The sequence below is a fragment of the Pteropus alecto genome, unplaced genomic scaffold, assembly GCF_000325575.1.
Source record: "Pteropus alecto unplaced genomic scaffold, ASM32557v1 scaffold34, whole genome shotgun sequence".
NCBI classification, from domain to species: Eukaryota; Metazoa; Chordata; class Mammalia; order Chiroptera; family Pteropodidae; genus Pteropus; species Pteropus alecto.
The window spans coordinates 4,017,238-4,040,360 of record NW_006435763.1 but is presented as its reverse complement, the minus strand read 5'-3'; the positions used below and the strand labels follow the sequence as shown (position 1 = coordinate 4,040,360).

The following is a 23,123-nucleotide window of genomic DNA, read 5'->3' as shown; positions in this document are numbered from 1 at the left end:
CTAGGTGCTTATTCTCCATACTGGAGGCAAACCTCCTTACTTATACTCTTTAATTGTTCCTCTTATAAGCATCTGCTTTTGATGCAAAATTTCCTGCCATATTATGCTGTGCTCGAACTACCTGTTTATTTTTAATAACATTTTAAGAAAATAGCATGTTAATGCATTAAAAAACCCTGCTAGTTACCTCATTTAATCAATTAAAATGACTTAAGTGCAATTCCTTTCAGATACACATGTGTTCCAATAGACAAAATCCAGACAAAGTATTTGACATCTTTGCTTGTATTTGTGGCACTTTTCATAGTTGGCTAGTGTGTTACTATATATTTATTTTTGTCAAGGAAGAAATACCAAAACATTTTTTAAAGAACCAAAAAATGAATGATGTTTTTCCTTGTGTGTTAATTTTTCTAATCTTAAACTTTATGTGGATTTACCACAATGATCTTAAATGATAAATATAGCAGTATAGATAGATGAGCTTAACTATGACATGCCTTTTTCAAAAAAGACTACTATTAAATAAGCTTGTTTTAGAGGGAAGAGATGATAACTTACTTGTGTTTTAAATGATATATGATTTTTATGCCATAAGTATTGGATTCTAGAAACAATGTATTTCTTTTATTCAGACAAGATTTTTACATTAGTGCCTTTATCGAGTATTTCAGTTTGATAAAGGAAAATCTTTATTAGAAGTGTGAATGTACATTTTGTGTAGATATCTTCTGATTTGAAAACTTGTAAGAGCAACTGACTCCCACCCCTCCCCACCATCACTTAATCTGTGAAAAGCACTGTGGAAAGTTTTAATACTATTTATTAAGAAGTTTCTTGTTTTCCTAATTCCCTTGTGTGTTTAATCTTGAGAATTAGCAGTTTTATACGTCTCTTCAAGGCAATGTATATTAGGCAGATTTATTTAAGAGTGTAACAATAACTTGTAGTCTCTCTAATTAGTTTTTTTAGGGCATTAGCTGGTGTGAGAATAGGACAAAAAGCTTCCTGACTGCCAGATAAGGCTTCCCAGGTTCTTAATATAGTTACCAGTATTAATGCAGTGATGAGAAATTGATTCCTGTGGCGGTTAGAATGTAACCAGGAGAACTGCAGTGTTTGTGCTCTAGCTGACTATGTTCTGTTAAATCTCTGCTGCTCCTAACTGGGTTTGATTTTTTTGTGTTTTGGGGGCCATGTTATCTGATCTAAGAATGTTTGCTTTTTGGTGTTCTATCAGAATATTCAGTAAATCTATCAAATTTACTTGTAATGCCATTTGTAAAACATTGCTATTGTTGTGCTCTCTTTCCCCAGTTTTAGAAATAAACCAAACTGTTGAAAATGTGAAAAATATTTGAAAATATAGATAAGAAAACAATTCAATCATGATCTTGCAACCTAGACATGAATACTAGTAATATTTTGGTTAGAGTTTCATTTTTACTTTGTTTAGAGAAGGATTTTCATAACATTTTAAATACTAATTGGGATCTGACTTTATGTTTTCGAATCTACTTTTTTAGTTAATATTATGTCAGGAACATTTTCCGTGCCATAACAAATTTTTCTAGACAAGCTTTTTTTTTCTTTTTTTTTTAATGGATGTGTAGGTAACTATATCCCTTTGGGATGTTTGTTATATCTGCATTTTTACTATTTTAAATTAATTCTTTCATGAGCATCTTTATATCTTAGTCTTTGTCTATATCTCTGATTTTTAAAAAATGATTTCAAAAGGAGTGAATCGCTAGGTCCATAATGGTAATCTTTAAAAAAAAAATCTAAAAACACTTACTTTTCCTCTTATTAAACAGAAGTAATTAATTTTTATTGATAAAATAATTTTAAATTACGAAGAAAAACAAAATATTGTTTAGTGTGCCTCTCTTTATTAACAAGTATAATTGTAATAATACTTGAGATTTACTTTTCAATCATGTATATGATATTTAAATACATTTTTCATTCATAATATCTTACACTTTGCATATTGTTCTATAGTTTGTTCTTTTAATGGTGCTTTATGTCTATGTAATAAACTCTTCCTGTACATTTTTCATGTGTTTATTAGTTAAACAACATTTCATCATATGAGTGTGTTATCATTTATTTAACCAGTTCCTTATTGGACACTTAATTTAAACCATTTTCTAAATAAGCTTTTATTTATTCTTCTGATTGAGCTTTAGAATCATTTTATTACAGTCACTCAAAAAACCCATTGGGATTTTCACTGACATTTTAACAGATTAATTTCATTGACAGATTTATTTGGATGTATTCAGTCTTTATGAGTAGGAATTTTAGTAAAGCGTCTTTTCATTTACTCAGATAATTTTATGTATCTTTAAATGTAGTTGTATGCTTCATTGCTGTTCTTGTTATTTTTATCATGCATACATTTTAAGGTTATACAGAATACTTTTGAAAGCAGGAACCAATGTTACTGATTTAGTACCACTGCTACAGTTAAATCAGTAAAGATTTTAGGATGCTGATGGTAATAAAAAATTTAAAGCAGTGAAAGTAGGAATTAGAGACTAAGTTTAAGAACTCAGCATAAACATTGTGTCTCTGATTTTTATTTTTGAGGCTTCAAATGTCATTCATTGTTTTGTTAGCTGAAATAACAAACTGGTTGATTAAGTATCTTAGCTGTGTTAGTCTTTACATGTTTACATCATTTTCTCATACGTGATTCCTAGTGTCTAAACCCACTATTTTTGAAAATGAAATATATTTGGTTTTAGAGAATTTGAAATAAAAGCGAAGTGATTTTGGAGCACTTAAATGGCTAATTCAGAATATTACTGTGTAACTAAAAATATTACCAATGAATCTCTTGGGGTGATGGAAAAACAGGTATATTTTACTTTCTTATGTGTTTTTTTTTCTATTTTCTGATCTTTTTCCCATTGTGAACAGCTACTAAAATACTTAAATTTAAGAGTAAAAAAGTATTACTTGCTTTTTCACACGTGTGGGAGCATAGCAAAGGGAAACATCTTGCTTTGAAACTCTTAGCTGACAGAGTAGTCCCTTCATATAGTTGACGATAGTTGTTTTATAGCATGCTTTTCTAATCGTGACATTTGTGGAATTAGTTGCTCTGAATTTTCCTTCTTCAGCTTTTTGGCTAAAATCTGCTATTCTGAAAAGGTGAATAGGAAACATTTTTTGTTTGTTTGTTTATTGACGCATTTTAAAATTATGTTGTGTAATTATATTTTCAGATGGAGTGTAAGCCTTTTATTCCTTATTGATTTCTTACTACTAGACACCTTATGTTTTTATGTTCTTTTTTTTGTATAGTAATAGCAGAGAAGAGAATAATTATGGAGGTATTTTGCAAGGTTTTTAAAAAAATGATTTGAAGTTTCAAATTTGAAACTTCAGTGTTATTCTTTGCGTAAATATTTGCCTGTCTGCTGTTGAAGAACTGAAGGACTGAATGAGATGGGGAATAGAGATGAAGTAATAGTCTCTGTTTCCAAGGAATTCATGGTCTGGTAATGCAGACAGGTATCTAGACAACTAGCCACGCTTGCCAGGGAGGGAGAACTAACCAGCTCACACTGGCATGGAGATGCTGAAGGGGGTCAGCAGGGAAGACTTCCTGGAGAAGGTGATACCTTGCTGATCCTCAGATAATAAGTTTGATTTAGCCTGGTAGAGGAAGGCTGAGAAAGCTTTGTGAAGAGTGGGACTAGCACATCCTGCGGTATTGGTATGACTGGAACAGAGGGTACTGTGGCTGAGTGGTTGGAGGGGAAGTTAGAAGGTGGAGACATGGAATTTGTGTGTTAAAAATATAAGTTTGAATCACGTCCTTTGTACAAACCTTGCAGTAATGTTGATTTGGCGTACTTTTTAATAAATCAAATTAAAAAAATATTTCATCTTTAGTTTTTTTTTTCTTTCTTTTCTTTTTTTTAAAGTTTGGGGCTTTTGAGAGATTTAGCACATATTGAGTGCCACATTTGTCAGCCAAACAGGGAGCTGCCATTGGAAAGCCTACCATTGAAGGTTCATCTCTGACAACAGTGTGTGTATGGTGGCATTGCCGCAGAGTCAAAAATAGATGAACGTATTCAAGCAGCAGGTTCTGTTTATTTTTAAATGTCTGGAAGGTTGGTCTTTGCATTTACTTTAGTGTAGCCTTCTCTAAGAGACTGAGACCAAATTGAATTTATCTGGGAACCTGCCACATCTATAAATTCTGCACAGAAAAAAGAGGAAAAAAAATGGAAAAAAAATAAATTGGCCATTGGTTTCCAAGAATTGGTGACAGTGTATGTCAGTTCCTAATTTAAAGTTAATGAAAATTATCCCTAGACAAACAACATTGTTAAAAAAGAAATCCTACTTGATGGATTCATCCTTTGATAAACATTTAAATGTTTACACAGATGATACTGGACTGAGTCAAGGTGGGGAGTGAATGAATGAATGAATGAATACAGATGGCAGGTGTTTTTTTGTTTAGTGGAAGAGTCTATGACTGAGCTAAAGCATATCATAGAATGTTCATCTGTCCCACCTAGTAGAATTGGCTTTTTGAAGTGGGGACTAGTTGTAGTCATTATTTTACGTCCTTGGTATTTGAGACATGCTGGGTACAAGTTACAGATGGTTTTTGAGGAGAGGCTTTGATTTGGCCCTCGATGAAGGCTGATTCTGGGTTTGCAGAGAAGACAGGTGCGTGCAAGCACAGCAGAGGTAGGAGTGAAAGTGGATGTTTACAACAGTGTTTGTCAGACTGTGGTTCACACTTTCTCAGTGGGTTGTGAAATCTTTTTAATGAATGTAACCAGCATTTTTATAAAAAGAAGAAGTTAGAAAAGTTCAGAGTGAGTCCCATATAATAAAGGTAGGTTTGCTTATTGTTAATGTAACTTTTTTTCGGGTATAAATCTGTACATGCAGATATGCATGTATGTGCACTGGATTGTAATAAAAAATGTATTGTTGTAGGTCATGGTCAAAGAAGTTTGAACTCACATGGTTTAGGAAACTTTTCTCTTCCACACATGCAGAGCACTGTGGTAGGGATGGAGGTGAAAGTAACCCTGACAGAGGTCTCAATCCTCAGGTACTTCCTGTCTCTGGACCAGTCTGGGCTGGCGATTCATGTGGACAGCATCTGGGAGGAACATGCTCAGTCTCCCTTACATCTCATCGAGAGAGGAATATTATGGCTACAGTATCTGACCCCACTCTCTCTCCCTCTTCCTTGGTCCTCCTCATGGAAGGAAGACAAATGGCATATCTGATGGGTGAAATCAGGAAGAGTCTGACATCTGAAGGCCTTCCTGATTGGTGGGTGGGGCCGCTGCACTGAAGAAGGCAGGCCTGGAAACTAGCTGCTGGGGTCACCTCTGGCAGCAGACATTTGGAAACAGTCGAGAGGTTCCTGCAGCTGTCATTTCTCTTCAATGATGGGATCTCCTGGTCTGGATTTCTTCAGGGGATTTCAGCAGCTAAATTAGAAAGCCCTACTTGGACCTCAAGCCCAAGATCCACCTCTAAAACAGAGACCTGTACTTTGGGGAAACATAAAGGTGGTGCTAAGGCATCATTAGCTCTATCTGCCCCTCAGCTTGTTAGGACCCATAAGAGAGGATGACACTCCCCAACTGCTAACCAGTACTAGTGGGAGATAAGATAGGGGAAAGTGCCAGATTCCGAGGGCCTTGTTTGCAGTTGGTGCCTCCATCAAATTTCACTTTGTGTATGAACAGCAGAGAGCTTTTTGAGCATCTAGGTGGATATGGGTGTGAATGATGACATACATGATAAGGAATTTTTTTCATAAGGCATAGAGTTTCTGCAGTGTGTGAGAGCTCTGAGGCTGGACATGGCCGCAGTGTTTGCAAAAGTGGAATAATGACCAGTGGTGACCTACTGTTAAAAATTCTTCTATTCTGTGGTCTGTGAGGGTGTTTACTTACTATTGACATTGTTCAGATTTTGCAGAAACATTTTCTAGCTTGCCACCCTTCTAGGTTACCAAACTGTTAAAGTGCTTTTTAACTCCAGATATGTTTTTCTATGTCTTAATTCCATTTCACCAACCAGAAGATGGTGCTGTCGTGCTGGCAACCAGTCCACCCTTCCCTCTTCAAGTAAAATCTGTCCTCTAAATGCTTATTCATGCTAAGTCATGTGGACAGATTTAGCGCATGGTGTTCACAGCATACCCCAGTGCAATATGGCACCAGGTAGGCAACATGGGTCACTCATGTTGACCCATTCGTAAGGTCAAACCTTCAGAGTGTGTGGCTAGAGAAACCAGACATGGGGGCCTTGGTTAGGTGTTTGCTCAGAGCCACCTTTGCACTCAGGGTAAAGTGATTCTGTTGTGGGAATCAGGATGAAGATGTCTGTTAGTTGCTGTTTGTGCACTCTTCTATGATATGGTTTGAAGATTTATGAGTATAGACGAGAGACATTTCCATAGAGAAAAAAAGCATGCTTTCCTCTTCTCTTTTTGGGAAAGATCTGAGTACCTGGAGGAAAGCTCATGAATTAAGTTTATAAGAAATAGTTCATGTCAATGCTTAATTTCGTATTCAACTAGTTGAAATACCCAAGCAGTCTCTCAATTTATTTTAACCACTTGAAAGAAACCCAGACGGTGTGATGGACTTGGAGTAAAATTGGCTGAGTGATCTTGGGTGCTTGACTTGACCTCTCTGAGCCCCAGCTGTAAAATGAATATGAGAAACTCCGCTTTTCAGGGCTGCAAAGTATTGGTCCAGGTGAAAAAAGTGGTGTTTTCAGCACACTGCCTGGCACCAGCTGCTCAATAGATGTTCACTTATTTCCCCATCTGCATCTCACCCACATTCAGAAATCCAGATGTTGAAATGACATTACCAAATGGATTTTACAAAAAGTGTGTGTTGCTGCATTGTGGAGTCTGCGAGTGTAAAGCTCTCGATTTTTGCTTGGCTTGCAGAATGTGCCCCTCATGCAAGGTCCTGTTTTTGCTGTACATGACCTGCCATCAAAGTCTTCTGCCTGCACCTTTTGAACAAAGACCAGAACTGTTGCCACGATGATTATTAGCTCGCTCTCCTTTTCTTTTTGGTGGCTTCCTACAGCTGGTTGTCATTCTAATTACTCTTAACGGTGCAGTCAGGGGTTTCCTTCAGAGCCCACTCAGGGGCCCCACTTCACCAGCTACTGCAGCAGCTTTCTTGTGTCTAGGTTAACTTTGAGTAGGTTCACAAGTAGTATGAGGATTCTACAAACACAGAGACATTGGAAAGATTGCAGTAAGGTAGGTAGATGGATATATTCTCAGACCCAGGGTGGGAAGCTGGTTTGGAAATGGTCTTAAAAATACAGTCATCCCTCATTATGCACAGATTCTGTGTTTGTGAATTCACCTACTCATTAACATTTTTTTGCAACCTCAAAATCAGTACTCACAGAGCTCTCGTGGTCATTCACAGACATGCGCAGAGTGGTGATGAGTCTCCGGATGCATGCGTTCCCCAGTTGAGGGGGAACAAGGCGACATTCTGCCTTCTCGTTGCAGTTCTCACACTGTAAACAAGTGTTCTTTCAGTCTACTTATTGCTGCAGTTTTTACATTTTTGTGCGTTTTGGGGTGATTTTGCTGTTAAAAATGTCCCCCAACTAAGCAAAAGAAGACTGTGATGTGCCTTATGGAGATAATGTAAGCATTAGATAAGCTTCATTCAGGGCTGTTGTCATAAGGCTATTGTTGGTGAGTTCAGTATTAATGGATCAGCAATGTATATTAAGTAAGGTCTCTTTAAACAGAAGCACGTATAAAACGAGTATTGGGTTATGAAAATGTTGTGTCCAAAGGCTTGTAGGACCCTAACTCTAGTTTTCCCCTAGAAGCAGTGTGGTCAGTGTTTATGGAGACTTAATAGACCAGAACTACAGGAAAAATGAGATTTGAGACTTGACTCTATTTCTTTCTCCTCCAGGGTGTCCCTCTTAGAGCCCCTAGGGAACAGGATTTATGGGCTGCTTGCTTTTGATTTGTTTTTCGAAAAGAGGTGCCTCTCACAGAGTTCAGGAGGGTTGGCCTGGCTCTTGCTGGGTAGGAACATTGCTGTGAAAACGGGCTTGCTGCAGGGCTCAGCCTGTCCTGGCCAGCAGGCGGCTCAGACACCAGCTGGCACAGTGACCTGAGCTGCCTCCAAGTGCTGGATAATTAGGTGAATGGAGACCCAAGGTCTCCACTTGGAGTTGAGTACAGTGAGCCATATAGTCAGTTTATTGTGACTCTAGTCCTTTTTTCTTGTTATAGTTGTATGGCTAAAGGATTGAGATTAGTTAAATTCAATTGTATGTTAAACATCTTTTCTGTGGCTAGAATTCCTACAGCTGTTGAATTTGACTTTAATTGAAGGTGATGTGCTCTTTATTTCTTCTTTTTCTTGATCCTTTATTTCTGCCCATGAATCCTCTTATTGTGGACTTCCACCGTGTCTTTGCTGTTGTATAGCGAGAAAGCCAGGGGTGGGCTTGTTTACCTTGCCAGCCTCTTCTGTTAGGCTGCATTTTAATGAGCACTCTTGGCCTCTTTAGAAAAGAAGGGGCCTTAGACCGGAGAAGAGTAAAAAGCAGTGGAAGATTCACTTAATGCTTACAGCAGATACTTGGAAAAAGTAACATGTAGCTAATTTAGTTGAAATCAAAGTGAGAACGCTGAATGTCCCATTATGCAATCTTTCTTTTCACCTCTGTACATATAACACTTAGTACAGTCTTTTCCTAGTGGAGCCTGCAGTTAAGGATAGGGTTGCTTTTAGGTCTGTCGAGCTAATCCAAGCCTTGGATTCACTGAGCAGCTCTGACCTGTCATTCGGCATGTGGCTGATAATGGGGAGAGGCTGCAGGAAGCATGGTGGACATGCTGAGTGGGACCATCCTGTGCCCACACAGACCTCACAGCTGGCATGCCACCACCTTCACTCCACAGTCGCAGCCGCACTGACTGTCATGGCAATGGGGTGTTAGTGCGCTCTACCTCGGTCTGAGAATGATCGGGTGCTCCGTCTTGCTGTCTCAGAGGGGTTGCCCCTTTTGTGACCACAGCATTGATGGGACTGTATCAGTATTGAGTATTGAGACTGACAGATCTTGGACAACTTCAAACCAGGCTTCCTGCCCTTTTCCAGACGCATCCTTATCTTTCAGATGGGAGGGGCCGTCTGTTTCATTTCTGGCAGAGAACAGCCTTGATCCTTTGGTGTGTTTACTGCCTCATCTGTAGAGAGTCACAGTGCAAGTGTCATAGGAACTTAATCTGGAGGTTTTTCTCAGAGCGCTTCATACTGAAATTCCATAGCAAGGATATCTGCAAATATACTGGGTAACTTCAAGTAGGCATAAACAAGGAAATACTTCATTTACCCCCATGTGTTTTTTTGTTTATTTCTTTATGTTTTTGTTTTTAGTAGTACTATTCTGGAAAGTATCATAGATTGTCTTAAAATCTGTCATTGTTTCAATTCTCCTTTTTCTCCTTTCTCATAACTTACATCTTCTTCCTCCCTGTTACATATGCTGTGCTGAGTTATATTTAAAAGGGAGATTCATTTTGATGTACAAATGAAGAGTTTCATTTTATATCTGTATCTGTGTGTATATAAATACTGCCATGATATCTGGTAATAGAAAGATTTAATGGATCTGAATGAGGAAAGATACACATAAAAACCACAGGCAGGATCTGAATGTTGATGTTAACTCCTTGGAGAAATTTTTACAAGCAGTTGATACTCAGTTTTAATATTGCTTCAGAGACATTTTAACTGAATAATGTTTGAGAAGTTATGTGTAAGTGGAGATAAAATGTTTTCAGTAAAGTATTTGAAGTAAGTTTAAAGACTTGCCTCTAAATTTTCGTTAGATTTCTAAATTGAGTAAAGAGAACTGCTTCCCTCCTAGTCCTTCCCCTCCTTTCAATGCTTGGAAGCATTTTGAAAAGCGATTATGTTAGAGCTTGATCTTTGTCTTCTTATCTTGACAAATTGAATGCTCTTAATGCTGCAGTTTAGCAGCAGCAGCAGAACAACAGCTGCCCTTAGGAGTGAAGATCTTTTTTCGTAACTCACGTTTGGACAGGAGAGCATACCTGGCATGAATCTTGATTATCTGAACTGCCAGGGATGGACCAGGCATGGTAATATGCTGGTCTGCCTTCAGGCCTCTGCTCTTTTCTGAGAGCTTACTGATAAGGAAAACAAAACAAAACAAAGAATTTATAACTAGGTAGTTGCCTTGGGAAGCAACAGCTCATGAAATGTCTTGTGTCTTAGGCTCAGAAAAAAGAATTTTAATAAAACTCACAGGTTATCAACCTGTGATAATCAACTACTTATGTTGTTTCTAGGCTGCTCTCTCCCCCAGTGACTTAGTCCTTTATCTCCCTAATCCTTGCATCACTCCTGGGAGACACTTGGGGCCAAGGTTTTGTTTTCCTCATGGGCTTAGCTGCTTTGATATTGTTGTAATCATTCCATATTCTATATAAATGTTTAGCCTTTCCTACATCAGCTCACTGCCTAGATATGTATAGTATTCATCAGGTTAGTGAGAGGATAGACTTCTCCGTGCTCAGAGAAGTGGGGCAGAAGGTGGAGACTGTTTGAATTTGTACCCTGGTCCCCACCATAGCGTTAGAGAGTGTGGCTCAGATGGTCATGGTATCTGTTGCTTTATGACCTATTTAGTTTTTATAAGTATTCCAAGTTTGAAATGAAAGTACAATTTCCTGTTTGAGATTGTAGGTTTCTATTATGTCCAGCAGATCAAGCTGGTTAAATATGTGGTTCTAATCTTTTATTTATTTACTAATTCTTTTTATTCGTTTAATCAATTTATAATTGGAATATTTTTTAAAAAGCTCCTACTATAGTATTGAAATTATTGATTTTTCCTTGTAATTCTGTCAGTTTTTATTCGGATAGTTTAATGCTGTTGTTCTAATTAGTGGTTCGTTATTTTGTTTTTGCCTTGAACCCAGTTTTTGTCTGACATAACTTAATTATACCAAGCTTTTCCTTTTTTGGTTAGTATTTGCCTCAAATATCTCTTTTCATCCTCTTTCAACCTTTCTCAGTTGCTTTAAATGTAGCTCTTTGTGAATAGTATCTGGATGCCAGTTTGCTTTTCTTCAGTCTGAGAATCTGTCTTTGAAATGTTGAATTTGGTCAATTTATCTTTATTACTTACTATTTCTTTTTTCTTAACACCCACTGGTAGAGCAAGGTGAGGTGTGATTTCTCATACAGACTCTTCCCACCCAGTGCCTTAGGCAAGCACAGACAGGACGCACAAGGTTGCCAAGTCTCAGGCCGGTTGGTGAGTTCTTAATTTCGTCCTTCTCTCCTGAGAGGGCTGCTGCTCTCGTGTGTGCTCAGCTTTGTGCAGGGCTCTCAGTCTGGCTTCCTCTCCCACACCGGCCTGAAACCGTGTCTGGGTCTCTGTGGCTTCTGGATTTTAGGGCCTGCACCCAGGTCTTACTCCCCCCACCCTACCCCCTGCCCTCTCCTGCTCTTTAACCCCTGCCTTTATGTTCTCTCTTCTTTCTGACACCCGAGGATTTCCTTTTCTTTCCTTTAAACTCAGTTGTACGTTTTTGAAATAAAGGGTTAGTCGCCTTTCTCTAACACTCCTGTGTGTTTCTAGTGGGAGGAAGCTTCGCGTCTCTGCATTAGCTCAGCCTGCCTCCTCACCTGCACCCCAATGCTCTTTGTTTCTCAATACGGCGTAAGTGACGTCTGTGTCTAAAGATCTTTCTGGAGTGTTGTTGTTGGGCTTTTCTGATTTTTACCCACTGGACCACTTTTACTTTTGACTTAGCTCCTTTGTAATATTTAACAAGTATTTCAAATGGAGAAGAACACTATTTCTCTGTTGGTGTGAACTGATGTTCAGTGGTCTGCGTGTTCATTTACTGACGTGTGACTGTCCAGATTTTACCACACGTCAGAGGTGTGCCAGGCTGGAGGACTAGGGGAGAGAATCTGCAGGCCATTGAATTTTTTCAGCAACCCTTGTTCGCTTTCAGAGAACAGCTGCAAAAGCTTGAGTTTGGGGATATGTTTGCTCATTTTTTTTTGCTTGAACTCCTAATCTCCAAGAGTGTGAAGTTCCTAAGGGAAGCAAAGTCTTGTCTCCATCTTAGTGATATCTAGGCCTCACTTAATTGTTCTGGGGGGAAGAAAACGAGAGGAACTTAAGTCTTTTGTGTGTCAAGTACTTTGTTTCACTTTGTTTTTCATATGAAAAAGAAAGGGAATATTTGGGTTTGCGAAAGTGTGTCATTACAGCAGCCTGATTGAGCTGAAAAAGTAGCAAAAGTGAGAATGAGGTTCTGACAAATCTTTTACTTTAGTTACGCTATTTGGGGAACTAGACTAGAATACCAAAGGGTGACACATTGTGGCATAGTCGCCAGAGAGGGGAATGGATGGCAGCTTGAGAAAACTCTGGTCATCTCTCCGAGGGGTGTGGGAGAGGGGAAGTGGGACACTCCTTTGGTCTGGTTGTTGGTTTGGTTGAATTTTTTCTTGTGGAAAACTTTTAAAGGTAACCAAAAAAGACAGAAGAATATAGTGAATCCTCTGTGTACTCACTCTCTCCTCTTCAGCCACTATGGTGGCCAGTCCTGTTTCATCTCTACCAATTTCCACTCTCCCTTTTTGTTTCATTTCGAAGCATATTCTGGGTACCATATAATATTCACTGGTAAATATTTCAGTGTGTGTCTCCTAAAGACATTCTTTTTTTAAAAAAATATAGCCACAATACTATTATTGCTTTTAAAAATAAGAACCCCTTAACATCACGTTTGTATTCACTTACTATTAAAATTTCCAGTTTTCACAAGTGTCATGAGTTTTTCGTTTGAGTCAAATTTCATGTAAGGGCCACACACCATGATTATAGAAATGTCTAATATGCCTCTTAATCTGTAGGTCTCTCTTTCTCTCATTTGTTGAAGAAACAGGGTCATTGGACCTGTAGTTTCCTGCAGCCCTGATTTTACTGGTTTTATCCCTTGGGTTGTTTTATATATTGTCCCGTCCTCTTGTGTAACCTAGATCCATTATTTCATTAGAGATTGCAGTATAATGATTTTGTAATTCTAGCATTCCCTTTTATTTGTTGGACTACATCTATAAAGAGAAACTCACTTATCTGGGGTTTGCAGTTGGTAAAGGAAAAGCAGAATATAGATTGGATTCTTTCCCTTCATTTACTGCTTTTCAGCAAAGTGCGTACATTTACTAGAATTTGCCATTGATGATGTCAGTTAGTTGTTTTGTGTTACTGTCATGACCTCATGGACATAATGGCATATAAGCATCCATAGTGTGATTCAGTCAGTTGCAGTTTTGACCCTTACTTATGATCTCGCTGTCCCAGCCTCTTTAGGTTAGCCAGGTTCTTTTGACTTGCCCTGTGATATGACATGATGGCTCAGGCTCATCTAGAACATGTTCTGCCCCAGACCTGAAATCTGTACTCCTCCGAGGTGCTCTGGTTACTTTTCATGGATATCGGTATTTCAAGACCATAGTCTGTGTTGCTAGTGCCCATTGAACTGGGTCCGTCATTGTTACTGAGCCTTTACAGTAGAGAGAACTACGAAAATTTTCTTTGTTTCTGTCTGTCTCTCTCTCCCTCTTTCTCTCTTTCTTTTCCTCTTCTTTCCTTCCTCCCTCCCTTTCTTTCTCTCTCTCTTCCCTTCCTCCCTCCCTTCTCTCTCGTTTCTTTCCTTTACTTCCCTTTCCTTTCCCTTCCCCTTCCCTTCCTTCTTCCTGATAAAAATACATCATGAGTTCAAACTGGTATCAACATCAGGATTACAGGTTTTTACTTAACCTCTTCTGTCTTACATATACTATATCCTCTTTGTCTCACACCAAGAATCCTGATTCTCAGTGATACTAAGAATGGTAGAAATAGAGTATCATACAATTATTCATTTGCTTTGTCCCGTGATATATATGCAGCAGTCTCAAAATAATGCAGCCAATGCAGGCACCACAAATATGATAATTGAGAACAGTTTAAAATTGTTCGCAGTTCCTTTTGGCTTAGGGCATCCTCTCCTTGAGGAAACACAGTCCGATCACTGTTTTATAAAGCTTTTTAGATTAGTTTCCTCTCTGTGTTTACATCCCCAGCTGGATACATTTAGGTTCATTTGTTTTCTTTTATTTTCAGTTCTTAGTGATCATTTTAAAAATTATAATCATTCTGTATTTATTTGAAATTTTATCACGGTTCCGAAGTCAAAGTTAACAAGCAAAGTATACTGTATTCAGAAATATCTGGTTTTTATCCACATCCCTTCCATCCTGTTCTCTCTCTTTCCTCATAAGTAACTATTAAAAAGTTTGTGCTTTATCTTTCTATTGTTTTTTTAAATATAAACAGGTAAGTATATATATTTATATTTTCTTATTTCCTAGATAAATTATAATCTCCTATATTTATTTTTTTCCCCACTTTGCTCATTTCATTTCACAAGATACCCAGGAGAGTAACACAATACTAGTACAGCATAGTATTGGTTTTGCTTTGCTACCCAATCCGAAATTGTTTTCTTTTAATAGGTGAATTTGAGCTCCTTAAATTTATTCATATATCTAGTATGTTTGGTTTTGAATATGTCATTGTTTTCTATTACATATGTGTATACACAAGTTTTATATATGAATAGTCTTTCTCTGTATGGTCTGTTTTATTCTCTCCCCTTTAGTATGTTTTTGGTTTTGTTTATTGTTTTTGTGGAGTTTTTTAAAGAGCAACTTACATTATTATTCTAAGGGCTGCCATATTCTAATGCCATTGTGTAATACCTTAGCCACCCCTCTTTTGTCATTGTCCATTAGCTCCCTCTGTTTGCATTGTGTTTATTAACACATCTTTGGCCAAAGCAGATCATATGCCAATCTTAGGTTCTAGAGGAGCAATAAATTCAGTGAACCTCTTGATGGGAGGAGCTGAAAAGTCACACTGCAAAGGTTGCACAAAAAGAGAAGGAAGAATCTTGGGCCATTTTACAGTCTGCTGCAACTAACGTTATATAGTATTTTAATCTTATCTATTTTTAGTTATTGCCTATTGGTTTCCTACTGAAATTAGCTAATAATCTCATTTCCCCTGCCTTCTCTCTCCTCTGCATTGGATTTGAAGAAATGCCCTTTTACTCACCGTGACTGACTGTAAGGAAGGCAGCACTGTCATTTCACTCTTCTTCGTGCCCTCCCATTCTCCTTTTCCTGTTTTAGTAACCGTACGGTATCTACATTGTCAGAGCAAATGGCCACTGTGCACTCTATTTCATCTCTTACAGCCATTATTCAGTGTTAGTTTTACAGGTAAATTCACGTACACAGACTGCTCACTGTCAGTACCTATGATGATGTTTTTTTCAGTCACTTTGGTTGTTCAAAGCTTATCTTCTAGTATACTTTTTAGAAAGTCATGGAAAATACTCTTGGAATTCTTGCATGTTAGTTTTGTCTGTAGTCTTTACACTTGAAAGTCAGTTTAACTAGATACACATTTTTATGTAAAAGACAATTGGTTCAAATATTATTTCCTTGAGTATTTTAAATATAGTATTCCATGTTCTTCTGGTTTGAAGTGCTTCTCTCAAAGTGTTATGGCAATCTGATTTTTTTCCCCCTTCCAAGTGACTTACTCTTTTTGACTGGAGGCCCAAAAGATTTTTTGCTTTAAAGTTTGCTGGTTTTAGTAGAATATGTCTTCAGACTAGTTGTTTTGGATCAATTTTCCCAGGTATGTGGTGAGTGTATTCAGTGTACAATACTGTCTTTTTTTTTTTTTTTTGGTTACTTTAGCAAAGTTGGCTTGAATTATAATTTCCAGTATTGTTCTATTCCATTGCTTTTGCTTTTGTCTGTGAGAACAGCTGTTATATCTACTTGGATCTTCTTTGGCGATCTTTTGTCACTCTCTTTCAAATAACTTTTAATCTCTTTACTTCTTCGTGGTTTTAAATCTCCTCCTTTTCATCTTCTCTCTTAAGGCATATTGCATTATTCATTCTTCTTTCTAATTTGGCCCTCAGTTGTAAAATTCTTGAGTTCTAATGTTTTCTTGAGTACTGTCACCTCATTTCTGAGTTCTTCTAATTCTGATTTGGTTCTCTCATATCAATCTCTTAATTTTTTTTTTGTTCATTTCAAAATATTAGTTGCTTTTTTCAACTCTTTATAGATATGTCTTTTTGGCATGCTTTCATTGGCCACATAGGTAATTTTTCTCTGTGGGATTTGAAAATAGTCTTCTGTTTGTCATTTGTCTGCATTTTCTTTTCCTTTTTAAGTTATTTTCACAAACATAGATTTGAGCTTACTTGCCAATCCCAGTACGCCAATGAAGCATATCTTAGAATTCGCTACCTGAGGTGAGTTAAAGCCATTTCATATTTACTTTGGGGACATTGTTTTAAAAAGAAGTTAGTATCTCCAAGTACATAGGTTTAAATTATGTATGAAATGCTTGTGGCTGAGACACAGGAGCAAGTATATGTTTTAGGATTTGACAAGCACAGTGACAAGGCCATGTTGAGTTGGGATGATAAGGAACAGGTAAGTGTTGATTTGGGACATATGTAAAGACGTTTGTTTCGTGGGCTATGTAGTGTGTTATTACCAGCAGAAGTTATCCAATGACAACAGCTTCACTTTGGCATCTGTGATAATTAGCAGCTTAATGTTATGTAGCTTTTCTGAGGTATCTCATTTATACACAGTGTCATTACTGAGTGCCCCCTATATGGGAACTGCTTGTTCCGGGCATCTCCCTACTGCAGGCCTTTTCACTGTCTACTTTCTCCACTTGGAATGATCTTTCCCCAGATATTTAGTGCGTCACACTCCTGCACCTTAGCTCTGTCCAGTCATTGCTCAAAATTTCTTTGCCTTACCACTCCATTTAAAAGTAACTCTTTCCTCCACATCCCCTTCCTTGTCTTACTGTTCTCCAAAACACTGTGGTGGTTTGATTTTTCCTTTTGTGTATCCTATCTCCCCATGTCTGTTTCTTCTTATTAGAATCTAAGGTCCATCATGTATCCCTGGTGGCATTCAACCCTTGTGTGAATGAATGCATATGTGCTAGATGCTGAGCTAGGTGCTGAGGATACAGCAGTGAGCAACAGGTGCCCCGCCCGCATGGCGTTGGTAGTCTAGTGGGAAAGATAGAAATTAGTCAGATAAAAGTGCTATATGCAGAACAGTGGAAAGTGCTATATGCAGAACGGGGAAATGGAGCTAGTCTAGGGTCAGGGTAGGATTCTCTGAGAAAAAGAGTTTTGAGCTAGGAGTGAAAGAGTAGTAAGTGTGAGCTTCGCGACAGTGGTGGGGAGTGTTCCAGGAAGATGGAGCACCTTTTCCAAGGCTCAGTGGCAAGAGGGAGCAAGACTGACAAACTGGTTAAACAAACTGGTGACAGGCCAGTGCTGTGAGGGAAGGAGAGGTGAGCGCAGAAGCCGGGCAGGGCCCAGCCAGGCAGAGCCTTTAGGCCACGTTACAGATTTTGTTCTGGGTGAACAATCTAAAAAGTAGTACTGGTCACAGCCACACAGGTTGGGTCACAACTCAGGTAATATGGTAAATCACAATATTTATAATAAGTACAGGATTTTACAGGATATCCATCTTGGAACTATAATAATTAATGGTGGAATTGATTCTTCATGGCCTACAAATAGTTCTCTCATAGAAATTTTGAGAGATCTCAGATAAAATGAACACGTGTATAATAAATAGTTATATGTGTTATATATTAGCAAGGTCACAGTACTGTAATGGTTTTGTTTTTGATAGCATATTTTATTGGCTGAAGTTCTGAAAGTATTTTCGAAGTACTCCTGGAAGAGAAGCATTTATTTTGGTTGTAAATTTTTTTTTTAAAGCAAGAAAAAAACCTTTAAAATGTACAAGATGACCACTTTTATTGCTAGTTTCACTTGGAAAGATCAAGTTTTATAGAAGTATGTGGGGAAAAAAAACTATCAGAGGCAATAAAGCACAGTGGACGGAGAAGGCCTTTTTGGAATTCCTTAGGCCTCACTTTGATTTCTAGGGCCTGTTCTCACGAGCTGTGTGACGTTGGCCAGTTATGTATCCAGGCTTTCTGAGTGTAAAACGAAGCTGAAATAGTTCTGTGCTCATCCTTCTGTAGCAGGTCAGTGAGCATCTGCCTCATAGAGGCTCTATTTGCAGTAGCTTCTTTGTCGTAGGCCTCCCAGGAGCAATGAGGATGAATGAGATGGTAGCACAGGCCTGGCACTTAGGAATCGCTCACTTAAATGGTAGCTCTTACCTACAGAATAGAATATAAAATGATTTGTCTTGCTAAGTTTTGAACACAATTAACGGCTTTTTAATGAATGCCTTCCAGAAAGAGAAAAGAAAGCCACTTTTTTTTTTACACCCTAAAGGCTTTTCAGAATGACTTTTTAGATGCCTTTAACCGTTTAGGTACATGGATCTCAACATGAATCTGTTAAACCTAATAATTCAGGCAGCAGAGGAGAGCCAAAGATGTCTGTCTCAGTCTCATATTTTTGTCCTGATTTCAGCACATTGATTCAAGCTTATGTGTGATGTATTATTAGCTACCCTTTCTGACTAGTGTTGGAATTCATCTGCTGCTTGAATATTTCCCAAGTAATTTTTTTTAAATGAACTATCAAATAGGATGTGGATTGGGGTTTTCTCAGCAGTTGGAATAGATTTGTATTCATATGTCAAGACTTTCCCTTTTTTTGTGAACAACAGCATTTATTTCTGAGCAGGTTGTTAAGGGTGCCGGGGTATAGACGATGTCCCTAGAACAGGCCAGGTGATCTCATCCTTGACCTTTAAAAGATAATGGAACCTTGGACTTATCATCCTGTGTCAATTCATAGAGATAAGCAAGCTGTGTGCTTTAGAGTTTGAGCTAGCCGTAAATTTTTTATTTGGCTTTATTTTTTAAAATAAGAGGAGACTAATGCATAATGAAAGGAAATGCTTGTATAGACTGGTGATAATAGAAGAGTAAGAACTTGTGATCTGAGTTTTGTGTAGTCTTGGGACTCTTTAAAAGGGGAAATGATCTACAAACTGCTCTTATTGAGCAGCCCCGTGGTTGGGTGGCATTCAGAACTTTTGACATTGGTTATTTTTTTTTCTTCTGTGGCTCTGTTCTTTTCTGCATTTTGTGCTGTCTATATAGATTTTTCTTCTTTTGTCTTATCTATCCTCGTCTCGGTTTAGTATAACCGAAGAGCAAGCTTGGCTAGATGATAAGCATTGTCTGTACAGCAAAATCAAAACACCATGTCACAGGATTGTGGTAGCTGGATGGTCTGCTGCTCTGTGCTTCTGCAGTTGTCAGTGGGGGCCTAGGCTTGAAATATAGCAATCTGGTATGGTCTTTGGAAAGGCGAAATGATAGGGTAAGGATCTAAGTCTAGCTGCAGGTTTGGGTTTCCTTATTTTTCATATTAGCTAAGCAGTTGGTTTCTTTTTTTTTTTTCTTGTTGTTGTTTTTGGTTTTTGTTTTTTTGCTGTTTAAGGCCTTGATAATCCTTCTCCTCTTCAAATCACACAGATTAATCTTTCTTTTTTGCTTATGATTGTGAAAAGTGAGGTTTTATAAATCCCTATATAATTTGTGCTTCTATACTGACACTTATCCCTTAGTAGATAGTTTTTCCAGTCTTTATTTTTTTTCTAGAAGTTACGAAAACCAGTACTGGTTAAATTGGCTGTTATATATCTATTGATTGCCCTGGATGGCTGTTTACAGTTTGGGGAGAATATGTTGTTTTACTCTGTTTTCCTGCAGTTTTTGTTGAAATTTGTTTGATGAAACTCATTACCCCATGCTTTGGAAATGGCCCTGACTATTCGTTTCCTTTTCCTCCCAAAGGAACATATTCCCCCAACCCTCTGCTGTCTGTTTTCTCCTCTGGGGAAGAGCCTTGAGCTGCAGAGATGCTTGGAATCCCCCCGCAGCAACAGCGAGTAGGTTCAGTTAGTCACCAGTGGGTGTCTGAGCATCTTTTCTAAATAGGAAAGTCTTCGCCAGTTGTTTCTGTCATTTTATTGGGATATTTTTGTTTGTTTGTTGGCTCTGGGTGAAGATTTAGAACTCTAAACTGAAAGACAACTGTTGGGAATATGTCAGCATGATCAGTTGTATAACTTAACTGTGGTGAGTAGTAAAACCCATTTCTTAAGTGACCAGAAGGAGCAAGGACACTTAACCACATTCTTCCTTTTTTATTAAGAAATTCAATGCCAAAGTCTTTATTGTGTCAAGAATAGAAAAATATATACAAACCTCCCCAACGATTGGGAAATGCACTTAGAAGCAGGCTTCTACCTGAAACAGTAGCTGCTGTAGACTTTTCTTTTCTCCAGCTATAAAAATCTCTGTAATTTGTTTTAATACATTTTGCTATAACGCTTGTGTATTACAGTAAACCTTACAAATAAAAATGGTTTTCAAGTGCTCTTATATATTGGTGATATTTGACCAAGTATTAGAGCTTCATGTTTGTGGATTTTAAATCATAATAATTATAAGAATTTATAATTTGATATCCATTTGATATCTCTCATGTTATGAGTGGAGTTTAAGGTTTAAAATTTTTATCCCCCAAATATCCCGTTTCACATGAAAATGGATTGGTAATTACATTGTTTTACCAGTTGTGACAACATTTTAAAATAATCTCTTATAGCCAAAGACATGAGTAAATAATCATGCAGTAAATCACATTTATTGAGTAAAGCCCTGTCTTCCCCTTCTCTCTACCCCCACCCAGTTCAGTAACTCTTAAGTGTACTGTTTGTTCTTTCTGCAATTGAGTGGGCCAGCTGAATGATGCTATTCCCAAGATGCCCATCTCTGCAGGGGTGTCCTTGTCTGGACACCACATCAGGGTTTGATCAGTAAGGTCAAACAAACAGATCAACACTCTGTTTATATCTTTTCTTTGGCAGCCTGTAGCCTTTCCCAGTGGCGCTGGCTTTCTTGATAGGTCAGTCTAAGTTGGCAAAGTCCCCTAAGTGGTTTATTTTATTTCTCAGGGTAATTTTACTTAATTATTTCAGAATAATTTTTTAAAAAATAATTTAGCTTATTCTTAGGAAATTTTACCTTTAAAAATTTTTACCTTCTGGATTCTCAGGATAATTTTATTATTCTCAGAACAATTTACTTCCAAAGATAATTTTTAAATTCTATCAAACGTTAGCAATTGTTGGCTTAAGAATTGATTGCATACATTCAGAAAAGATAGAGGGATTTTTATTCAGTTTGTGGTAACTCTGTTCTCTTAAGCCTATCGTTATAAATGAAATGCATTGTGGGATTCTGGTTTAGTCTGGATTAGGATTTTTGAGGTTGAGCTATACTCAGACAACAGGTTAATTAAATAAAAAATTTAGACTGCTCCTTCTCAAATTTATTTGGTCTTTGCTGGCATCGAATCAATAATTTTGAGTATAATAATTTCGGTGTATTAATAATAATATGTGTAAATGTCTTCATAACTCATAACCTTCCTCTATAATTTTCAAAAACTTTGCTATGCCAGGGTAAGCTAAAAAGTTCTTTTTAAATAGGCTCTCTCCTCGTTATCACAGAGGACAGCACTGTGGGAACACCAGACTGTGTTCCCTGCACTCCCCTTTCAGATCATCTAATCGGGTAACTACAATAAAAAGACATTTCACTGTGTTCCGAGTCAAAGAATGCCAGCTTTTTTTGTCTTTTATTTTTAAAAAGTATTAAAAAAACACAAATACATACTTATTACAGAACATTGGGGAGAAACACACACCCCCCAGTGGAATAAAGAAAAATAATCACCTAGAAATAATCATGATAACATTCTAGTGTATTTTCTTCCTATATTTGCCTTTTTATGTGAGTATAATCATACTCTAGATAGAACTTTAGGTTTTGCTTTTCTCATTAATAGTTGTGAGAAATTTTTTCAAGTTATTTAAACTATGAAAACGTTTTAATTGGCTATACTAGTTAAGCCTCAAGTCAATATACCATAATTTACTCACCAATATTCTTTTTATAGAATCTTTAGATTACTTTTCATTTTTAATGTTGTAAATAACACTCCCAAACCTCTTGGGGCACAAGAATTTTGTGTGAAAGAAGGAACTCCAAATGCAAAATTATAAGTTGCTGGAATTTCACTTGGCCTCTGTCTATAAGATGATAGAGTCAGAGAACTGATTTAAAAAAAAGTTTAAAAAGCAAAATTTCTCATATATTATCAGATTTCCCTGTATAAAGTTTATATTCAATTTATAATCCATCTAATATTAGGCATTTATCTTTTAAAACCATTCTTATCAGCAGTTTTCGATTATTGAGAATTTTTTTTCCTTTCCTTTTTTGCAGTTAGGCTTTATTTTGTTTTATTTTGCAATTAGGCTTCTTTTGTTTTATTTTGAAAATTTTCAAGTCTACAGTCATGCTACCTTGAACAAGCCCGATCCTGTCTGATCTCTCTTGGAAGCTAAGCAGGGTCAAGCCTGGTTAGTACTTGGATGGGAGACCACCTAGGAAGACCAGGTGCTGTAGGCGTCAAAAATAAAAAAATAAGGATTGTAAGTTGACAAGGTCCTTGCAATCTGTGAGGTCAACCAAGGGTTGCCTTGCCTAAAATATATATATATATACACACTCACACACACACATACATACATATATACATACATATATATATATATTTATATATGAATTTGAACATTTTCAAATCTGTAGATAAGAGACATTTTGTCATATTTGCTTCATCTCTCCCTTGCTCTGCACATGTGTGTGCGTGCGCACGCGCACACACACACACACACACACACACACACATACATATACATATGCATTCGTAATATATACGTATATGAACATTTGTATACGTATTATATTATGGGAAATTTGTGATATTCCTATGATCTAATGTTCAGGCCATAATCAAGTTTCCCCAAATTTTCTAATAATGCCTCTTACAGTTTTTAACTTTTATCTCTTGATCCAAGTTCCAGTCAAAATCATGTATT

The 23,123-nt window shown here is 37.4% G+C and overlaps 1 protein-coding gene and 1 pseudogene across 3 annotated transcripts in view; both read left to right on the top strand.

Annotated features, from left to right (window-relative positions):
* The window catches only part of PARN (poly(A)-specific ribonuclease), a 135,567-nt gene that overhangs the window by 56,430 nt on the left and 56,014 nt on the right, over nucleotides 1-23,123 (top strand). The window lies entirely within an intron of this gene.
* Nucleotides 22,531-22,653, top strand: LOC112479173 (annotated as a pseudogene).